This window comes from Chelonoidis abingdonii, chromosome 15 (assembly GCF_003597395.2).
Source record: "Chelonoidis abingdonii isolate Lonesome George chromosome 15, CheloAbing_2.0, whole genome shotgun sequence".
In the NCBI taxonomy this organism is placed as follows: Eukaryota; Metazoa; Chordata; order Testudines; family Testudinidae; genus Chelonoidis; species Chelonoidis abingdonii.
The window spans coordinates 2,160,797-2,181,689 of NC_133783.1; the positions used below are offsets into that span (position 1 = coordinate 2,160,797).

General features: G+C 43.8%; 1 protein-coding gene across 3 annotated transcripts in view; it reads right to left on the minus strand.

Annotated features, from left to right (window-relative positions):
* LOC116834265 (dual specificity protein phosphatase 13B-like) overlaps positions 1-20,893 on the minus strand; it is a 38,484-nt gene that overhangs the window by 13,988 nt on the left and 3,603 nt on the right. The window contains exon 1 of one of the 3 annotated variants that reach the window (XM_032796264.2): positions 19,828-19,940. The exons of 1 other annotated variant lie outside the window; for it this stretch is intronic. The gene's annotated coding sequence lies outside the window, so the exon portion shown is untranslated. Of the gene's footprint in view, positions 1-8,879; positions 8,954-19,827; positions 19,941-20,893 lie in introns of those variants that run through there. One more of the 3 variants, XM_032796256.1, reaches the window with a different exon arrangement.

Sequence of the window (20,893 nt, forward strand, 5' to 3'; positions counted from 1 at the left end):
TAACTTATCTTACATTGCTCATTTAAATCTTTTTACTCTATTTCTGTAGTGGGCTTGGTTTTATGACTTACTTTACATGTAATGCACTATATTGTCTTAAAATGCCCATCCAGTTGGGATCATAGAATCATAGACTTTAAGGTCAGAAGTGACCATTATGATCATCTAGTCTGACCTCCTGCACAATGCAGGCCACCCACTCACTCCTATATCAAACCTGTGTCTGAGCCACTGAAGTCTTCAAATCATGGTTTAAAGACTTCAGGGTGCAGAGAACCTTCCCGTAAGTGCCCCATGTCCCATGCTGCAGAGGAAGGTGAAACCCCCCCAAGGATTCTGCCAATTTGCCCTGGAGGAAAATTCCTTCCCGACCCAAAATATGACTATCAGCTGAACCCTGAGCATGTGGGCAAGACTCATCAGCCAGACACCCAGGAAAGAATTCTCTGTAGTAACTCAGATCCCATCACAAGCCATTAGATATATTTACCACTAGTAGTCAAAGATGAATTAATTGCCAAAATTAGGCTATCCCATTATACCATCCCCTCTATAAACTTATCAAGCTTAGTCCTGAAGCCAGATATGTCTTTTGCCCCCACTACTCCCCTTGAAAGGCTGTTCCAGAACTTCACTCCTCTGATGGTTAGAAACCTTCATTTAATTTTAAGTCTAAACTTCCTGATAGCCAGTTAATATCCATTTGTTCTTGTGTCCACATTGGTACTGAGCTTAAATAATTCCTCTCCCTCCCTGGTGTTTATTCCTCTGATATATTTATAGGGAGCAATCATATCTTCTTTTGGTTAAGCTAAACAAGCTAAGCTCATTGAGTCTCCTTTCATAAGACAGGGTTTCCATTTCTCAGATGATCCTAGTAGCCCTTCTCTGAACCTGTTCCAGTTTGAATTCATTCTTCTTAAACATGGGAGACCAGAACTGCACACAGTATTCCAGATGAGGTCTCACCATTGCCTTGTATAACGGTACTAACACCTCCTTATCTCTACTGGAAATACCTTGCCTGATGCATCCCAAGACCGCATTAGCTTTTTTCACAGCCATATCACATTGGCAGCTCATAATCATCCTGTGATCAACCAATACTCTGAGGTCCTTCTCCTCCTCTGCTACTTCCAACTGATGCCTCCCCAGCTTATAACAGTAGTTCTTATTATTAATCTCTAAATGCATGACCTTGCACTTTTCACTATTAAATTTCATCCTATTACTATTACTCCAGTTTAAAAGGTCATCCAGATCTTCTTGTATGATATCGTGGTCCTTCTCTCTATTGGCAATACCTCCCAGCTTTGTGCCATCTGCAAACTTTATTAGCACATTCCTGCTTTTTGTGCCAAGGTCAGTAATAAAAAGATTAAATAAAATTGGTCCCAAAACCTCCCCCCAACCTGACAATTCACCTTTCAGTATGACCCGTTGTAGTCTCCCCTTTAACCAGTTCCTTATCCACCTTTCAGTTTTCATATTGATCCCCATCTTTTCCAATTTAGCTAATAATTCCCCGTGAGGAACTGTATCAAATGCCTTACTGAAATTGAGGTAAATTAGATCCACTGCCTTTCCTTTGTCTAAAATATCTGTTACCTTCTCAAAGGAGGAGATCAGGTTGGTTTGGCATGATCTACCTTTTGTAAAATCATGTTGTATTTTGTCCCAGTTACCACTGACCTCAATGTCCTTGACTACTTTTTCCTTCAAATTTTTTTCCAAGACCTTGCATACTACAGATGTCAAACTAACAAGCCTGTAGTTGCCCGGATCACTGGGATGCTCTTAATAATATTCATATGAGACATTTCTGGTCTTTGCCCTATTGAAACTGTATCACAATAATTATTCAACCATGTAAGAGAAATTTTAGCACTATATTTAAATTAATTTTGAGTCACTTTATATTAGAGCTAGTAATTTTAGCCGAACAGTGTAATGTAATTTAATTAAATATAAATATATATTTATATTTAATATTTCTGTTAGCTGGAGAATTGCAATCAGGCAAGCTTTAATAGATCTGAAGGCCAGAAAGAAACATTATGATCATCTAGTCTGATCCCCTGCAGAACACAGGCCAGAGTGTCATCAGTGATTCTAGCACCTAGCCCAACAACTCCTGGAGAATTATTGGTGTTGTTCAGCATTGGTATTATGGTAGTGCCTAAAGGCCAACCAGCTCAGGGGTCCATTGTGCTAGATACTGTACAAATATGTAGTACAAAACAATCCCTGGCCCCAAATTGCTTACAGACAAACAAGGGAGCCTGGATGAAGGGGAGGAGGAAGGCTGGGTAACAAAAGTAATATGCACAAGAAGACAGGTGATTTGTCTCATGGCAGCCTTGAAGTCCTTTCACATGTTGTCCTTTACTCCTCCCATGGGAATGCCAAGGTAGAATCTCTCTCTTCATCACCATTGGGTAGGTTGGAAGGCCTTTTCTCTCTTCCCACCCAGACAAGCAACAAAGAATGCCAATTTCATTAACTCTGGCCTGCTCTACACTACCAAGTTAGGTTGATGCAAGGCAGTTTACGTTGACCTAACTATGTAAGTGTCCACACTAAAATTTTGCTCCTGCCGACGTAATTGTCTTGCTACACCAACTTAATAACTCCACTCCAGGAGAGGTGTAGAGTCCGTGTTGATGTGGTTAGGTTGACAGTGTCAGTGTAGACACTGTGTTGCTTCCAACGACCGTTACTGGCTTTCAGAAGCTGTTCCACAGTGCCCCACGCTGGGCTTAAATTGCAGCAAAGGAGGTTTAGGTTGGATATTAGGAAAAACTTCCTAACTGTCAGGGTGGTTAAGCACTGGAACAAATTGCCTAGGAAGGTTGTGGAATATCCATCATTGAAGATTTTCAAGAGCAGGTTGGACAAACACCTATCAGGGATGGTCTAGATAATACCATGAGTGCAGGGGACTGGACTAGATTACCTCTCAATGATTCAATGATTCTATGATAGTCCAGCTAATACAAGTGCTCCTGGTGAGGACAGGCAGCACTGACACAAGGCATGTAATGTGGACAAGCAAAAGTGATTTAATTACTGCGGTGGCTGTATGCTGACATAACTTGAATAGACATAATTTTGTAGTGTAGACATATCCTTGGGGTGGTCTGAAGCATTGTGTTGTAACTAGCACAGTTTCATGCCACAATATGGAGAGACCTTTGAAGTAAGGTCTCCTAACATAAATCCCAGTCCTTTGAAACTCATATTACTTTCCTCCCAATTTATCTGTAGACATAATACTTGGCTAAATAGGAAGGAAGGAAATAATAGGGCAGGGTGACTAGTGACTAAGTGGCACTTTTCCTTTGGAGTCAGTACTGAACCAAACTGCTGCACCATATTAGCAGATGACACAGTGCTGCTCAAAATAGTGTTGGCACTTCAGTAGGTGGTATTGTGTTCTTTGCATGGATATGAAGCCAATGCCCTAGCACAGCATTATCTCATCACTTCACTGTACTTTTTTTTTTTTTTTTCTGGTGGGATAGAGGAGAAATTTTAGGAAAATTTCAGGACATCATTATCCTTGCTTCAATAATCTATTAAGTGTTTTAATCCCATCAGTAATTATCAGTCTGTGCATTTGTAGAATACCATCTTTTCCCCAACTTAACAAACACGCCTTTAATGTTCACTCTGCAGAGACATTACTCATGATTTGTTTTTGACTGGCTGGAACATGTTGTAACCCTATCATTTTAGTTAAAAAGTCAACCTGAATGCACTTCAATTGGATTTTGTTTGACAGATGATTGTAAAAGACCAGACTGAAGCTCTGGGTTTGGCCAAGGTAGGGCATGTCAGGTCTGTGCCAGTTGTATCTTTAGAGAGACAAGGTGGATGAGGTAATCACTTTTACTGGACCAGGAGACAAGCTTTAGAGTTTATGCAAAGCTCTTTTTTAGGCCTTGGAAAGGTACTTAGAGTGTCATTGCTAAATACAAGTTGGAATAGATTGTTTAGCATAAGTCATTAGCATATGTTGCAAGAGACCATTCAAGGTCAATATCTCTGCAGTCATCAGGGCTGGCTCCAGGTTTTTTGCACCTTAAGCAAAACAAACAAACAAACAAAAAAAACCTCCACCTTGTATTTATCTGTGACACTCTAACTATCTTTCTCAGACCTGAAGAAGAGCTTTGAGTAGCTTGAAAGCTTGTCTTTCTCACCAACAGAAATTGGTCCGTAAAATATATTACCTCACCCACTTTGTCTCATATCCTGGGACCAACTCCACCACAACACCACTGCTAACAGTTGTGCTTTCGAAAGTCACAAATGCTTTGCAGAAAACCTATCCATTGGAAAGATTACTCCATGATAACATCTGTTTGAGGAAAGGATTTGTACTTTATCTGTTGCATCTCTACACAAATGGCAAATATTATAGTCATCATTCTTCCTTCTTGCCGTTTAACCTGATAGTCTCACTGGAGCCATAATTTATCGATTGCTGGGAGTGCTGTGGGAAATAGTATGAATCAACTAAAGTGATGATTGAGGTAGGACTGGCTGGGTTTGAAAGCTGAGACATTGGCTGTTTCCAGGGATGCACAAGGTATTTGAGCAGCCAACTGTCTGTAAGAAAATCTCTTCAGCAGCTGGAGGATGTAATCCAAATAACATTTCCAAATTTAGTAGGGACAAGTTTAGCACCAGCTGTGCATTTTGTGTAAGGTGATGACCACATGCCCTAGTCTGACTTTGCAGAATCCATTTCAGTGGCCTGCTCTTCGCTATACAATGTGGTGTCAATGTCTGGAGAAATGTGAGCTAGATCACTCTTCACACAACATAGAGCTGCATGGATGAGAATGAAATATCTGCTTGTCTTCTCCTTAGATACTATGCTGGTAGCAAGTGGCCTCTCTCAATATAGGGCTAGACTGGGATGCCCTTACTCCACATGGACTAAGGTCTACTCAGTGTAAGTCCCACTGAATGCAGTGGAAGTACTTGTGGAGTAAGGTGTACTACCCAAACATCAATAAGGGCATCACTATCTGGCCTGATTTTCAGAGGTGCTGAGCCTGCCCTAGCTCCCATGGACTTCAGCTGGAATTATGGAGACAGCACTTCTGTAAACCATGCCTCAGATATGTCTCCCTGACCTATCTCTTTTCCTCTCTCAATGATTCTGTGGGCTGGTCAGCTGGGATCATACCTGCTGATCTTGAATGCTGCAGGAAGTAAAACAACACATGGTCCCTCCAGATGGGTCTATATTGCTCTACAGAGTATAAGATGTTCTTGTGACATTAGTTAGTTGCTGTATCTCTGTTGATGAGTATTGTGTGTGTGTGGTCACTGAAGGGGAGAGCATGGAGAGGATTCACTCTATTGTGCAGTAATATTGTGGTTAATTGCAAAGTCTGGTTACAGCTGCTGATGTTGCTGTTCTTTAAAGTGGAAATGGGCTCACCAAAGAAGTTGCCTACACTGCATTGAAGGTCACGGTCAGAGTTTAAAGTTCAGGGGAACACAGCCCTTGCTCCCCTGCTAAAAGTACATGGGAGTTCCTCCTCTTCCTCTTGGATTGGGAGACAATTATTCCAACTGTAAGTAGGGTCTAAATGAATACTCCCTTGACAGCTATCTGGGAGTGGGAGAGACTTCAGGAGCAAACTGTATTTACATGAACACCCCTCCTCTGCTTAGATATCCATCAGATAGAGCGGCGGTGTTCAGGTTACAAATCACTTGAGTACTGAATGCAGGGGTAGTGAAATGCTGTTACCGTTGTTGTTTGTTGTTATATGAATAAAGGGGAGCAGAAATGTGCTTCACCTGTCCCAAATGAGGGGGTCATCCTCAGCTGAAGGAACCTGATTAAGCCAGGGGCTCAAATTTCAGAGCCCTATGAAACTAAGGGGGTGGGGAGAAGTATCCCAGCCAGGAGGTGTGGACTCTCTCTAAGGGTCCCTGGTCTGGTTTAACCTGTTCCTCCCACTGTTCAAAGAAAGAGCTAAATAGGCTTCATTAGGACCCTCTTTGTTATGTTAAAGTGCTCAAATGAGAGCTGAAATCACTTGAGATGGGGCAGTGTTTCTGCCCAGCCTGCAAAGAATTGAAAATTACTATAAAAGAGACTGATGTGCAGAGGTTGTAGCAGAAGGTGACAGCTGGCGAATGAGTGACTGGCAGGACGGTGAGCAGAACAAGTGGTTGGTGGGGCAGCCAGGCAGAGAGGAAGGGCAAGCAAGGTTCCTTCATCCCCAGGTGGCAGGTGAACTCACACAGATACATCTCTGAATCCTGGGTCCTCACTGACCAAGGACAACCACTGTGAGTGGGGTATGGTGAGGGAGCAGAGGGGCACAGAAAAGGAAATGTTGGTTGTAGAACTCAAGAACATGAGGTGGAAGGCACTGCTCCATGCACTCTGGGGTGAGTGTCCTGCTCACAGTTTTATGATTATGAATCCGGCTTGTGGCATTTTCCCTAATTAATATTGGGTAACTTCCCTCCTTTCTTCTACACTGGGGACTGGAGACTAGCGTAGCTGAAGTCGACGTCTCTTAGATCGAATTAAAATTACTTCGCCTCCTTGTGGCACTGGATCGATGGCTGCAGCTCCCCCATTGACTTTGGTTCTGCCTCTCTCACTGCTGGAGTTCAGCAGCTGACGGGAAAGCGATTGGGGATCAATTTATTGCGTCTACACTACACGTGATAAATCGATCCCCGATAGATCGATCGCTACCCGCCAATCTGGTACCCTCAGACTCTGTGCTTGCAAGTGGAGAAGTATTGCCTCTCAGAGGTGCCTGGGGTCTTGTGTAATTTCCCCCAGGTAACTAGGTGGGACCTCGAGCTGGTTCTGTGTGGTACTGTTGAAAAGGAACCCGTAGATATTGAACCCGGCCCTGGGTGCTGCCAGCTCCACCTGGCAGAAGGGTTACACAACTATAGTGCCCCTTCAAAATAGCTGTGAAAACATGGTTTTGTCAGGTAAGGTAGGTGGGATTGCAATGATGTCTCTGAAGGTACGCTCCATACACACACCCCTCCCCAATATCAGCAGGGAGTCTGGCTATCTAATTCCTGTCCAGAAGAGGATGAGTGTGAGCGCCCTGAGAATGGGTGTGTGTGTGTGCTGAGTGGGAAGATCTCACCACTTCCATGCTGGAATAGGAAGATTTAAGGCCTGATCCAAAGCCAGCTCTGCCATTCCCCAGTAAGTAACTTGAGGGCATCTGTCTGAATGTAGCTGAAAGAGGATGTGAAAGACCAGAACAAAAGGAGCTGTACCTTCTGTAAAGTATATTAAGTGGCTGACCAAGAAAAGCAAGATACTGAAGTGGCTCTGCTTGGGCTTGTGTCCTGAGTGAATTGGGTAAGAAAAGGACACCAGACCCTCTTTGCTAAGACATTGAATTAACTCACCATAGCCACATATATCATCTTAACAGGATTTGCAGGACTGGGCCCTTACTCTTGTGAGCATTCCCACTGACTTGTGCAAAGCTGACTGATGAGCAAGGGTTTGCAGAATCAGGAGTCTAACCTGTTACTCAACTGTGGGAGGAAAATTTCCCTTTATTGTATGAGTAGGTATTTTGGGCCCAATATGGACCGCAACATATAGCTATGGGGAGCACGGCAGACAGGGAACACACAGAAAATCAATTTTCCATGGCTTCTGCATCCCTGCTGCCTGGAAATAGTTTGTTGTGAATTGGGCCCTTTATTTACTAGTTACGAATTTTACGTGCCACTTTAATAGCACGTATTGTAACTATTTAAAGACCTGCACTAAACAGGCCCGGACATTGTGTTAACAATCTGCACGTTACGATGTCTTTTTTTGTAACTGCTTGTTCTAGCATCAGCTATTAAGAATGTATTACTAGTGCATTTTGGACTGTGCTTTACAGTAACTTTAATTACAGCCATGTAGCTATCACTAAATAAATATTCATCAAGAGCAGGAACCCCAGTGTAAAGTGACCTGAAAGGCTTTTACCTGCCAAGACCGGAGGTCAGGCCCTTAGGTGTCAATGATGCCATTGGCATTTGCAAGGAAACACAAACATTTAAAGCTGTGCAGGGAGCTCTGTTCCTCCCCTGTGCTAGGCGTTCATGAGGTCATCAGCTGGAGCTTGAGAGAAACAGAGCCCTGAGGGCCTGAACTTAGCTCTTGGCAGAGGAGTGAAGGAAGCAGCATGGGCCAAATCCTGCAGTCAGTCCCCCTTCAGCCCACTGAAGACGGCTGGATTTTTGGCAGAGCAAGTACAGGAGAATGGCTGCAGGATGACGCCCTGGAACAGAAACTGTAATGACTGCACGTGCATCCCAACAGAACCCTGCTTCTGGGAGCTGGCTGAGCTTCCTCCATTTCCATCAACTTGAGCAGCAAAGTGAAATGCTTAGGCTCTGGTACAACTTCAGATACAGTGATTATGAATGTGAAACAATCCAAAGGCTCCAGCTGGTCCAAAATGCATCTGCCACCTCTTCTGTAATGAAACCCATACTCCAGACACTCCACAGGCTCCCAGTCAGCTTCTGCTCCCAAGTTTAATGCCTTGGTCGCAGTCTTCAAAGCCAGGGATGGATCAGCACCCAGCTGTGTTACACATGGCCTTCCTTTCCCCCAACCACCAGGACAGTTGCACCCCTCTGGGACAATGCCCAGGTTGAAGCATGTGAAAACCAGGTGAAAATGCATTCCTGCTCCAGGGGATCTGGCTGAGGAACGAATGTCTGGAGGAGAGGAGATGAATCCAGTCTGCCCACCTTTAGGAAATGCTGCAATCACTTCCTTTTTAATAAACCTTTCCCACCATAACCAGAACAACAGTCACAACTTCAAATCCTACCCCAGCGGAGCTTTCCATTACCTGAGAAAGGAGAGGAACCAGACACTCCTTGAAGTCTCCTTTACATGGATGGCAATCAGATACTATAGTCATGGGCAACAGCACAAAACTGCAGGATAGAAACTGTTAGTGATTCAGGGATCTCTAACATTTTCTCTGTGAAGCACTTCAGTCTGTATTAAAAGTGTGACTATGAATAACTGCCCTGCCCGGCTCAGATGCTGGTATCTCAAATAAAGGAAAATGGAGAGGTGCTTTTCATAAGTTTGCTCACAGCTATAGTCTATAGTTCATGCCCTTCAGCCAAACTGGCCCTCCAGACAAACTTCAAGTGGTATTTAGGAAGGTAGACTTCAGTGGGAGGTTTGGCTTGTGGAGTCAGGAGAGGTACATGCTGCCATTTTAAGTTTAAAACCCAGAGATCTGCTTGCTTTGCTGCTCTGCTCCAAGTTTTCTGTTGCTCTCCATTTTGGATTGTGATAAAAATGATAATATGGCCCCTCTGTGGGTTGCCAAATTGTTGCATTAGATCTCTAGACTACATTTAAGGGTATGTCTACACTACCTGCTGGATCGGCGAGCATTGATCAATCCAGTGAGGGTTGATTTATTGCGTCTAGTCTAGGCGCGATAGATTGACCCCCAAGTGATCTCCCGTCGACTCCTGTATTCTACCACCGCAAGAGGCACAGGCAGAGTCGACCGGAGTGGTGGCTGTTGACTCGCCACAGTGAAGACACAGCGGGGAGTAGGTCTAAGTACGTAGCCTTCAGCTCTGTTTTTCACAGAGTTGAAGTTGTGTAACTTAGATTGATCCCCCCAGTGTAGATGAGGCCTAAGTAATCTCTGAGAATTTCATAGGACTATTGACTTCTCTTGCAGGAAAAATGCCTGGGTTCTGTGAGGATATGTGCACTGTTTCTTTAAATCTGTAGGAGGTCATGATGGTAAATGCCTGCCTGAGTCCTGCCTACCCTACATCTTCTTCCACCATTGGATTAATGCCAATGGTGAATTATGTGCAACAGCCTTATTGAGATGAAGCTTGAGGATTACTCAAGCTCTGTTAGAAGTGGAGGGAGCCTCAGTTTTCACTGTTTAATAAGGCAAATCATCCCTTGTCCCAGGTGACATTTTATGCATTGGGGCTAGAGTGGCTAGAGCCTGGAAAGGTTGAGAGTTTTGGTTTGGAGGTCCAGCTCCAGTTCCATCCCCTTGAACTTTGGGAAATTTGCATCCAGATCCAAATGTCATGGCTAGTACATCCTCCTAATACGGACTCCAACAATCCAAACATTCCCAAACTTGGAGAAATCTGGATCTCAGTTCATTGAGGCTCACCTCTAATTTAGATAGTCCCTCAAACATAGGATGCTTATCTCATTGAGCCAAATGATTTGAGACTATACAATTCATTTAGAACACTTTCTCTTCCCACTTCAAGACTTCTACTTGAAGTGATGCTTGCATCAGATTTGGCTCTTCCTGTAGACAGGGGTAAAATTTGGAAGTAGGATTCTGAACTTGCCTTCTGTATGCAGGTTTTACACAGGTTTAACTATAGTGACTCTGGTGGCATTATTCCTGATTTGCACAAGCATTAATGATCTGGATGATGGGATGGATTGCACCCTCAGCAAGTTTGCGATGACACTAAGATGAGGGGAGAGGTAGATATGCTGGCAGGCAGGGATAGGGTCCAGAGTGACCTAGACAAATTAGAGGACTGGGCCAAAAGAAATCTGATGAGGTTCAACAAGGAGAAGTGTAGAGTCCTGCACTTAGGACGGAAGAATCCCATGCAGTGCTACAAGCTGGAGACTGACTGGCTAAGCAGCAGTTTGGCAGAAGAAGACCTGGGGATTACAGTGATGAGAAGTTAGATATGAGTCAACAGTGTGCCCTTGTTGCTAAGAAGGCTAACAGCATATTGGGTTGTGTGACAGGGTGCTAAGCAGAAAGCTGCTTAGCCAACCCCCTGTCACTCCAGCTCCAATTAAGAGAGGTGAATTGGAGCTGGGTAGATCACCTGGCCCTGACTGGGGGAGCTGGAACAGCTGCTGCCTCATCAGGCTGAGGCTGGATAAAAGCCCCAGAGGAAGGAAGCCAGGGAGGAGCTGGGAAGAGGGGAAGCTGCACTAAGGGAAAGCAGGGAGGAGTAGCTTGTCCCCTCTCTCCTGCTGGTAGACAAGCAGAAATGGATTGTGTGTACTGCGGTGAAAAGGTGGTGGGAACGCTACTTGTAAAAATAAAGCACCAGACTCTAAGTGACTTTCTCAGCCCAGTGGGGGCAGGAGTCAGGTGGGCCCAGCAGGGACCCCGGTACAGGCTGCATTAGTAGGAGCATTGCCAGTAGATCGAGGGAAGTGATTATTCTCTCTATTCGGCACTGTGAGGCTACATCTGGAGTATTGTGTCCAGTTTTGTGCCTTCACTACAGAAAGAATGTGGACAAATTGGAGAGAGTCCAGCAGAGGGCAACAAAAATGATTAGGGGGCTGGGCACATGACATACAAGGAGAGGCTGAGGGAACTGGGGTTATTTAGTCTGCAGAAGAGAAGAGTGAGATGGGATTTGATAGCTGCTTTCAACTAGCTGAAGGGAGGTTCCAAAAAGAGGATGGACTTGGCTGCTCTCAGTGGTGCCAGATGACAGAACAAGGAGCAGTGGTCTCAAGTTGCAGTGGGGGAGGTCTAGGATGGATATTAGAAAAAACTAAGGGTGGTGAAGCACTGGAATGGGTTACCTAGGGAGGTGGTGGAATTTCCATCCCTTAGAGTTTTTTAAGGCCCGGCTTGACAAAGCCCTGGCTGGGATGATTTAGTTGGGGTTGGTCCTGCTTTGAGCAGGGAGTTGGACTGGCTGACCTCCTGAGGTCTCTTCCAAACCTAATCTTCTATGAACAGAGGCAAAATCAGGCCCTTGCTACATCCCAAAGTGATTCTCCCATCCAGTGGGCTACAGTCTACAGATTTACAGAATAAATCTCCATTGGTCTCCTGTAGGGAATACAACTGCCCTTGCCTGGTAGAAGAAATATGTGTCACTTTGATTTTGTTTTGGACTGTAAGTGACCAGATGGCTTCATTTCACTTATATCAATAGTTCTCTCAACCTTTTTCATATCAGGACTGCCCCTAGGTGTCTCACTCTCATCTAACTAGGACCTCCCACTGTCCCAGTTAGCAAGTGTTGTGACCACTGGTTGCTTGTTCACATGATGTTTATTTGCATCCCCGCTGGGGGTTGTGGCACCCAGTTGGAGAACCCATGATTCACACCATCTTATTAGGAGACAGTGTTTGTTTTGGGTACTCTTGCAGAGAAGCACAAATTTTGGACTATTCACAGCTGATTTGGGCTGATTTCTTCCAAGCAGGTACAGAAATGACTGCTGAAAAGGTAACTGATGGTGATGTGAGTTAAACGCCAGTGTGATGGCTGTGCAGGAAAGGGGTTTATTAGGACCTTATCCTCACAAGGTTAATTCTCATAGCAGAAAACATTCTCTCTTTGCTGGGATGACTGTCATACCCAAAGCAACTTGTAAAAGCATGTCATGCTGACCCACCAGGCATAAGCCTTCTGCTGTTTAACGTACAGGCTTGTTTTCGAGAGCTGTCAACCTGGATATCTTGTCACCAGCTGTGTTGAACAAGAGGAGGCCACAGCAAGCAGGTGCACTACAGTTAGCTAGATGACAGAAGTACTAAATGCTGCTGCTTCCTGTCCATCATCCACTCCTCTTACCCATTGCTAGGCTTACACCCTTGTTCCTTTTCTCAGTATACCCACTTTTCCAGATTGGCTCAGCTGATATCTGTCCCAAATAGTCTGACAGAATAGTGTTTATTACTTTTATTCCCAGAGCCTTATCATGCTAGGCATTGTACAAAAACACAGCTGTAATCCACACCCACTCCGTATGGGGCTCTGTTCCCCTCTAGTGGTGGCCAGGCCACACATAGAGGTTGATGAGCCTGCTGTATCTTTTAGCTCAGGCTGAAGAGGTTTATGGTTTAAGAGCCAGAGGTCCCAGGTTCAATCCCATTACTTGTAAAGAGACAACGCTTGCCCCAAAGAGTTTACTGACAAAGTACTTATTTAGCAGATATAAAGTGAGGGTCTTCTCTCCTGTATTAGCTCCAAAGTACTTCCCCATTAAAACTGCCAAAAAAGAATGGGTTAACGTTCCTGTCTATGAAGGTCATTGCTAGCAAGTTGCTTCCTGCCATGTCTATTTCTTTAGGGCTAGCTGCAGTGTTGCTGCCTCTGTTCCTGAACCATAGCCTTTGCTATAAGTTGTGGTGTACCAGTAGCTCTGTGCTACGAGCTTCAGGAGAGTGATGATTTGGTATCTCTGTATTTACACAGGAGGGAGGCTTTTGCACTTAGTGAGGTAGTAAGAGGAATAAAGGGAAATGGCAGGAGGTTGACAGTAAGTATATTAAGAATTGGCATTTTATGGCAGTCTGAATCATTACTAAATTTAGCCTGTGACACAGGCATTAGTATCCCCATTTTACAGATAGGGAAACTGAGGCAATGAGCAGTTATGTGACCGCAGGTTATTCGCTTAGCCAGAGGCAGAGCTATGCAAAATGTTGGTAGTGAAACCCAAATCAAGGCAAAGTCCAAAACTTGGGACAGATTTGCACAAAGCTACATCTGTCTCCCAGGAAACCTAGGTCAGTCTAGGGTCTGAAGTTTGAAAAAATTAGTGCTTCTGCATGATCCCCACTCCAAAATGATGCTTTGGGCTGAGTGTTGCTTTGAGTTTTGGGGTTCACTTGACCCTGAAGTTCAGAAAGAAATTCAGGATGTGCAAACCCAAACCAAGGACGATGTGACCCCTTGAGTATTGAAACATCACAGCTCCACATGCTGTTCTTTGGGACTCCTGGCTCCTTCCCAGACAGAGCTGGGAAAACTTGTAAGTTCCTTGCTGCTGCTGCTGTGGGACCCCCATCATATAGCAGGCATGCACCTGCATTAAATGCCGTGACTGCCTCTGAATTTTGCTTTCTCAGTGGCTCTTCATCTCTTTACCCACTAATCCGAACAGCATGACTGCCTCTTGCAGAGGCCAAGATTCAGCATATCAGAGAGCCTTCAGAAGTGCGGCTTCAGCAGCAGGTTTCTTCCACCAGTCTCTTTTGGCAAAGAGATGAGCCATGCCACTTGTAGCAACATCCTGTCTTTCCAGTTTCCGGCTGGATAATAGGCAAAGGTTGACACCTCCTTGCTCATTGCGAAGTAGACACAGAACAGGAGAGAGGAATGGAAATCCTCCCACGCTGGGAAACTTACAACAGACAGAAGCAATTCAGCTGTTTTGTTTTATTCCCACAGTAAGGCCACAAGCCACCTGTTAAATCAGGTTTGTGAGCTAAAGCTTATTGGAATTTGCGACGCTTCAGTCTTGGTGCTCGGGTATGGATCAATAAAGGCTTCTCCGATAACAGTGACAAAATGCATGTGCTACCCATGCAATCCCAGGTGCCCCTCATAAATCATTAAAATACTGGCCTGTTATAATCAGACCCTTGGGTACAGAGTAATGCACCATTTGAGAACTAAAAATAATAAAGTAAATTAGTACAAAGGTCAAACTGAACTTGAACAGACTGGGATTTGCTGGCTTACCCTCTCACAGTCTAAAAAATACAGTGGAAATAAATGAAATCCCAGTGTACGTAAACCATCATTGTCAAATCTCACTGTTAAGCCAGCTGTAGTGAAGACAAACAGGAACTGATCAGATTTTGCCTCGTGGGTGACTTTCATCAGTCTTCTGGATTCAAAATATGTCTGTTGTTTTGGATCACCCTGAGTATAGATTCATTCTTACCACATTTCTAAAATAACTAACCATTCAAGATAAAAACGATCCAAAACATAATGCACGTTACAAGCAAAAAAGAGAAAAGAGCAAGATTTACCCTGGAAAGGAAAGATATCTATACAAAAAGCAGTATGAGGAACTAGTTAACCATTTAAAAAAAAAAAAAAAAGAGGCACAATTAGAGGGCAATATATTGGCTAATGTGATTGTGTTCCACTGTATTTTACTGGATGCAATGGCCAACTTTATGAAGGGCATGTCTTCCTCTAGTGGCTGGAGGCCTAAGGAGGCTATAATCACTAATGCTGCTTTAGCTGAAGGAGATGCTCCTTAAACTCAAATGGTAGGAACCTCTGTTTTTTGGAGCAAAGGGATCTGAATTCCATCTACACTTACAGCGTTGTATGAGAGTGAATGTTATGGGCTATAAATGGTCTAAGTGACCTTAGTGTATGATTTGACTGACAGCGAGGTTTATGTGGTTACAGAATGATCCCAAAGACTAACTTCTAACTATTGTGCTCCCATCTATCTGCATCCACTTGTTGTTGTCTCTTGACTTTATATTTGGGTAATAAGTTCTTGGGGGCAAGGACCGTTAAATACAGTGCCTAGTAATATGTATAATAAATGATAATAACTGGATCCCCTTCATCCCATGTGACACTCTAACATTTGGAGGAGGCAGGGTTTTAAAACTGTATTTAAAAAACAGTTGGGCACAGAGACTCCCCCCGTTTTTTTTCCCAGTGTTGTTGTTTTAGTGGTGCTGTGCGTGGGTTCTCCTCAAGTTTCAGTTCTATTTGTGCCATCTATCCCTGTGGCTTCCTTTACAACAACTGCCCTTCTGTCACAGAGGACTGGGTGCGGCTCTATTCTGAGACTGCTGTTGGACTGGCTACAGGCATTATAGCAAAGACATATCAGCTGCTTATTGTGGTGTATTGAAAACTGTGTTAAAATGACACTATCGCTTTAAGAGTCAGGGGCTTCCTGGTCCTGCTTACAGCCTAGGGGGCTCTATAGGGAAGTGTGTGATCTGGTTCTTCAGCAGGCAGTCCGCAAAGAGCCAGGCTAGAGCAAGGTGGCTTGAGTTGTGCCTTAGGGAGCAGCCTGCTTTTTCTCTCACTGTTTGTTGGTTCTTGTGTGCTAAGGTTTTGCATTTTAAGAAATAAAGTAGTGTCATTGCAATCTTTCAGGGAGAGTATTTGAGTATTGTATTGTTTTTTGTTTCTAACTTTGTGGGTAAAACATGAATCTATCCAATCTTGGATCTCACCATTGTGCCTTCTCAAGGCTCCCAACTTGAGGCACCAGAGAAAGGTCCGAGGAATTGGCCCAGGATCGTTTTCACAGCAGAGCACAGCACTGAACAACAGGGTCACTAGACCAAGCCTATTGCTTCCATTGCAAAGCAGTGAAAAAAGTAATCATGAAATGTTAGCAATTAATAATAAATCAAGTAAGAACTAGGTTATTAATCTGGTGAGAAAGAGAAGGGCCTGGTGGGTCTGCCCACGGGGTGGCCAAAGGGTCTAAAGTCAGGACTGGACTTGTTCTAAACTCCTGGGATAATCAAGTTATGGTACTGTACTTCCTGGGCAGAGCTCCAGGGACAATCAAGGTATGGTTCTGTACTTGCTTGGAAAATCTGGCTCTCAGTGACACAAATGTAATCCTACTGAAGCCAGTGGGGTTGCACTGCTAGGGTGTAACAGCTATTTATATGTATAAATAGATATATCAATATCTTAAATGGAATAATGTTGATAAAAGATGTATTTAATTTCCAACTAAAGCATACAATCATCAAACTTGATTTGGATTGTTCTTAAACTGGGGAAAATACTGGAATGAGAAAGGACAGTCAATTATCTCATTCATCAATATGTGCCAGAGGTAGAGTTGTAGCACAGCCTCGTTTGGGGGCTTCATGTAGATACATTGGTCAACAGTAATATTCAGAAGAACTTAATTTGCTCACAGGACAAAGGATTGCCTTTTTTGGCTGTGTGGTTGCGTAGCCTTGTGGTGAATAAGGAAGAATTTGAACCTCTCTGGTCATACTGCCCTTGTCCCCCAGCTAGTGCTCTGTAGTGTGAGCATTGGGGATGAACTGAAGTCTTGCAGAGAATCTACAACCAGGATTAGAGTAGTGTGAATCTTTCATAATGAATCCCAAAGCCACATGAAATCTCCAGGAGACAGAAAATGGAATACTAGGGATTTCCTTAACAGTCTGAATCTTGGACCGGATTTGCCCCCTCCTCCCAAAAAAAAAAAAGAAAAAAAAGAAAAAAAAAAAAAAGCCATTTTAGATAAGCTTGGGTCAATGTTATGATATCTAGAACAAACTCATGCTGGATGGGAAACAACTTTTCTGACCCACAGGAGTTTTCAAAATATCAAAAAACTTTTTCCAGGACCAAATCAGAAGTCAAAATCTTGAAAATTTTTGTGAATGGATAATCCAAAAACTTAAGAGGGCCAGCTGACATCTTTCATTTCAATAACCTGTAAAAATTACATTTCAATTGAGCCTTTTTTATTTTAACTTTTTTTTACTATAAATAATTAAAATTTCTAAACAAAAAAGCTATTTTAAACCAGCAAACATTTTCTTTTAAAAAAATGTCAACACAGTTTCAAACTTCTCTTTTCAATTTTTTTTCTAAATCAGGAGATTCATTAAAACTGACCCTTTCCTAAACAAAAACTGTTTGCTGGACAAATCAACGTTTTCTGATGAAAAAATGTCTGAAAATTCTACACTAGCTCTAGACCAACTCATGGGAAACTCAGTGGCTTATGACCCACAAACTACATGAAAATTGACAGTTTGGGCTGTTTTGTTCTGAATTTTGGTGCTACTTTTTTTCTTTTCTATGGCTCGTGTAGAGCAACAACTACAATTTCACCTGAAGTTGATCGAGTCAAATGGCTACATCAGGAGTAGCAGAATTTTTTGCAGTGACACCTCCTTCATATTTATAAATTGGGCAGTAGGTAATCATATATTCAATGGTCTGTCGTGGGGAACCACACTCAGACACTAGGGAGTCCTTGATTTTCCATTTGTGCATTAGCTATCTGAATCTACTACAGTTGGTTCGAATTCAGTTCAGAGTTGACCAAGATGACGGTGGAAAGTCAAACCCAGGAACCTTCTGCGTGGGATCTGGCACAAAGTGCTTATTTTTTAAGTCTTGTTTAGCCCAATCTGCTTTCCAAGCATCCTTCTGATCATACCCTGATTGCATGAGGTTAAATGAATGTTCCCACAAAGGCTTGCAAGACTTAAGATGTTGCAGGGGGGCATTGTCAAGGTCTTGGTGAATAGGAAGATGTCTGTTTTCCTGGATTCGCTGAGCTTTGCGGAATGTTGCAGCAGTTTGGCATATCGGCAGGAAAGCAGTGTTAGATAGGACAGGTAGCCATAGTGTTGGAGTCTACTTAAGGGTTCCTGTGATGCACCAGATCACTGTATTCAGCTGGGTATCCACAAATTGTGTGTGGCTGCATCTCCTCCATACTGGTTCACAATGTTCAGCTACTGAATATACAAGTGCTGTTGCAGATGTTCTCAGAACAGATGCTGGTGCACCCCAGGTTGTACCTGCTAGTTTCTGGATAATGCTGGTTCTTGCTTTTATCTTTGAAGCTACCTTCTCAAGATGATCATGGAAGAAGAGGGTGTGGTTGAGTTTCACTCCAAGATATGTTGGAGTGTAATCGTGTTGCATATTTTTACCACAGAAAGCTACTTTCAGTGTGGTTTTGGCACTCCTATTATCAAGATGAAATGCGCTTACTATTGTTTTTCCAGGATTTGGTTTGAGCCTCCATTTCCAGAAATATTGTTCCATATTTTGGAGGTCCTAAGTTAATGCTTTCTCAATGTCATGGAGGTTTGATGCTTAGATTGTTATGGCAAGATCATCTGCATATCCAAATTTTCATGATTTAGTTGGAGGCATATCCCTTATGTAAATATTTAAAAGCACTGGCGCAAGTACAGAGCCTTGTGGTAGCTCATTGTTTTTGATATGGGGTGAGCTGGTCGTATTACCCAGGTACATCCATAGGCATCTGTTACTCAGCATGGTCCACAGCAGGTGAAGTGTTTGGTAGCAAGGTATAATTATTGCAAGTTTCAGCATCAGGCCTTTAATCCATACAGTATCATACACAGATGACAGGTCAAAAATACTGTGCCAGTCTTTAGGGTTTTTTTTATAGCCAGCCTCAATGTGAGTTGTGAGTGCCAGAACTTGGTCACAACAACTACGTTTTGGCTGGAAGCCTGCTTGTTCGAGAGGGATAATTGGCTCAGTAAAAGGGCATATTCTTTTGAGGATGATACGTTCAGGAAGTTTATAAGTTGTACAAAGTAGAGAAATTGGCCTACAGCTTGGGGCTACTTGGAAGATGAAACTCAAAGCAAAACTCAGCAAATGTGGATCTGTCAAAAACTGACACCAGGAAACAAAATGTTTGTATGGACCCCTGAGAACTAAACCACTGGGAATCAGACAAGCTCTGTGCACAGTCCTTTTGCCTACAGGTGAGAGTGCTCATCAATGAAACCATAGAAATGCTTTGGAAAGACAGCATCAGATATCTTGGTCTCAGATACAATTTGCCCTGAAGTTGATGAGAGTTGTGCTTGTGTATCTGAGGGCAGGATATAGCCTGTAGAATGGAAAACAGATGTAATGTGAGCAGCTTTCATGCTATACTATGATAGTCTGAATTGTTTCCATCATAAGTAATTCCCCACTATCCAACTCTAAAGTGCAGGCACTGCTGCCTTTATAGGCCCCAGGGAGAGGAGGCAAACTAATCTTTCATTCTTTCCCCAACCTTACTGCTCATATTTTGCTTTCAGTGACTAACTCTTCAAATCCTTAATAATATTTCATTCCAATAAAAGATATTTACTGAGGGGGGAGGGTGTTGTAGCAGTGGTAAGGCTATGTTAATTATTGTAGAAACAGCACATGACTAGCTTCACAGTAAGGAGAAGCCAAGAACACAGAGCACTGCAAATCTATCAGAGCAACAGCATGTTTTCCACCTGTTAAGGCAGAGATCACAATACAACAGATGCAGAAAATAATTACCTGCACCTCAAAGGCAGCTCCAGGTCCTGCAACTTCTGCTCCCTGCCTAGCAGACAGCAGGAGAATGGAATCACAAAACAGGGGCATTGAATAAGTAGAGTGGATATTGCTCCTGAAAGAAAGAAGAGCAGCCACACTAAAGAGAAACCTTAAGGTGGAAGATGTGAAAGAAAGATCAGAGAGAGCATGAAGCTAAGAGAAGAGGGGAGGAGTGTAGCATTGGAGCCTCAGCTCTATTTTTAAAGGGACAGTCATGTTTTTTACACACTCATGTTAAAGACTGCCCTTTTTACTTTAATAACGATAGACTATTAAAAACAGAAACAAACATGCTCTTCAAATCTGTTAGGACCCATTTCCCTCTCTGCAATTGCGCCATGATGACTGGTCAGGTTGGGGGTGTGTGGCCCCCATGGAAAAAGCCACAGGAGCAGAAGGTGAGTACTGAGGCCAAAACTATCCGCAACGAGCCCCAGTTCCTCTTTGCCTGCTGTGGCCCCTGGCAGTCCAGCTGCATTGGACTGTGCTGCCAGGCTTTCCCTCATCTGTGGGTGCCCTGGGAAACCTAATGGGGGTAAAGGGAGGGGTAACATAAAGGTAAAACAGCTTCAAGTTCTAAGAGTAAATTGCATGGAGCTAGAAGGGTAATGATTTGCATCACCTTGGCTCTGCCCTTGACTTAGTCTCCTCCTACTACCCCTGTGTGGACTGCATGGAGAGAGCTCTGCAAGGCCTGAGTGGTGCAGGGTGGCCAGTTCCCAGGGACGGCTGTAGCTTTTTTGCTGCCCTAAGCATGGCAGGCAGGCTGCCTTCGGCGGCTTGCCTGCAGGAAGTCCCCGGTCCTGCAGATTCGGCGACTTGCCTGTGGGAGGTCCGCCGGTCCCGCAGCTTCTGTGTACCCGCCGCCAAATTGCCACTGCCGAATCCGCAGGACTAGGGACCTCCCACAGGCAAGCTGCTGAAGGCTGCCTGACTGCTGCCCTCACAGGGACTGGCAGGGTGCCCCCCGTGGCTTGCTGCCCCAGGCACGTGCTTGGAGCGCTGGTGCCTGGAGCCACCGCTGCCA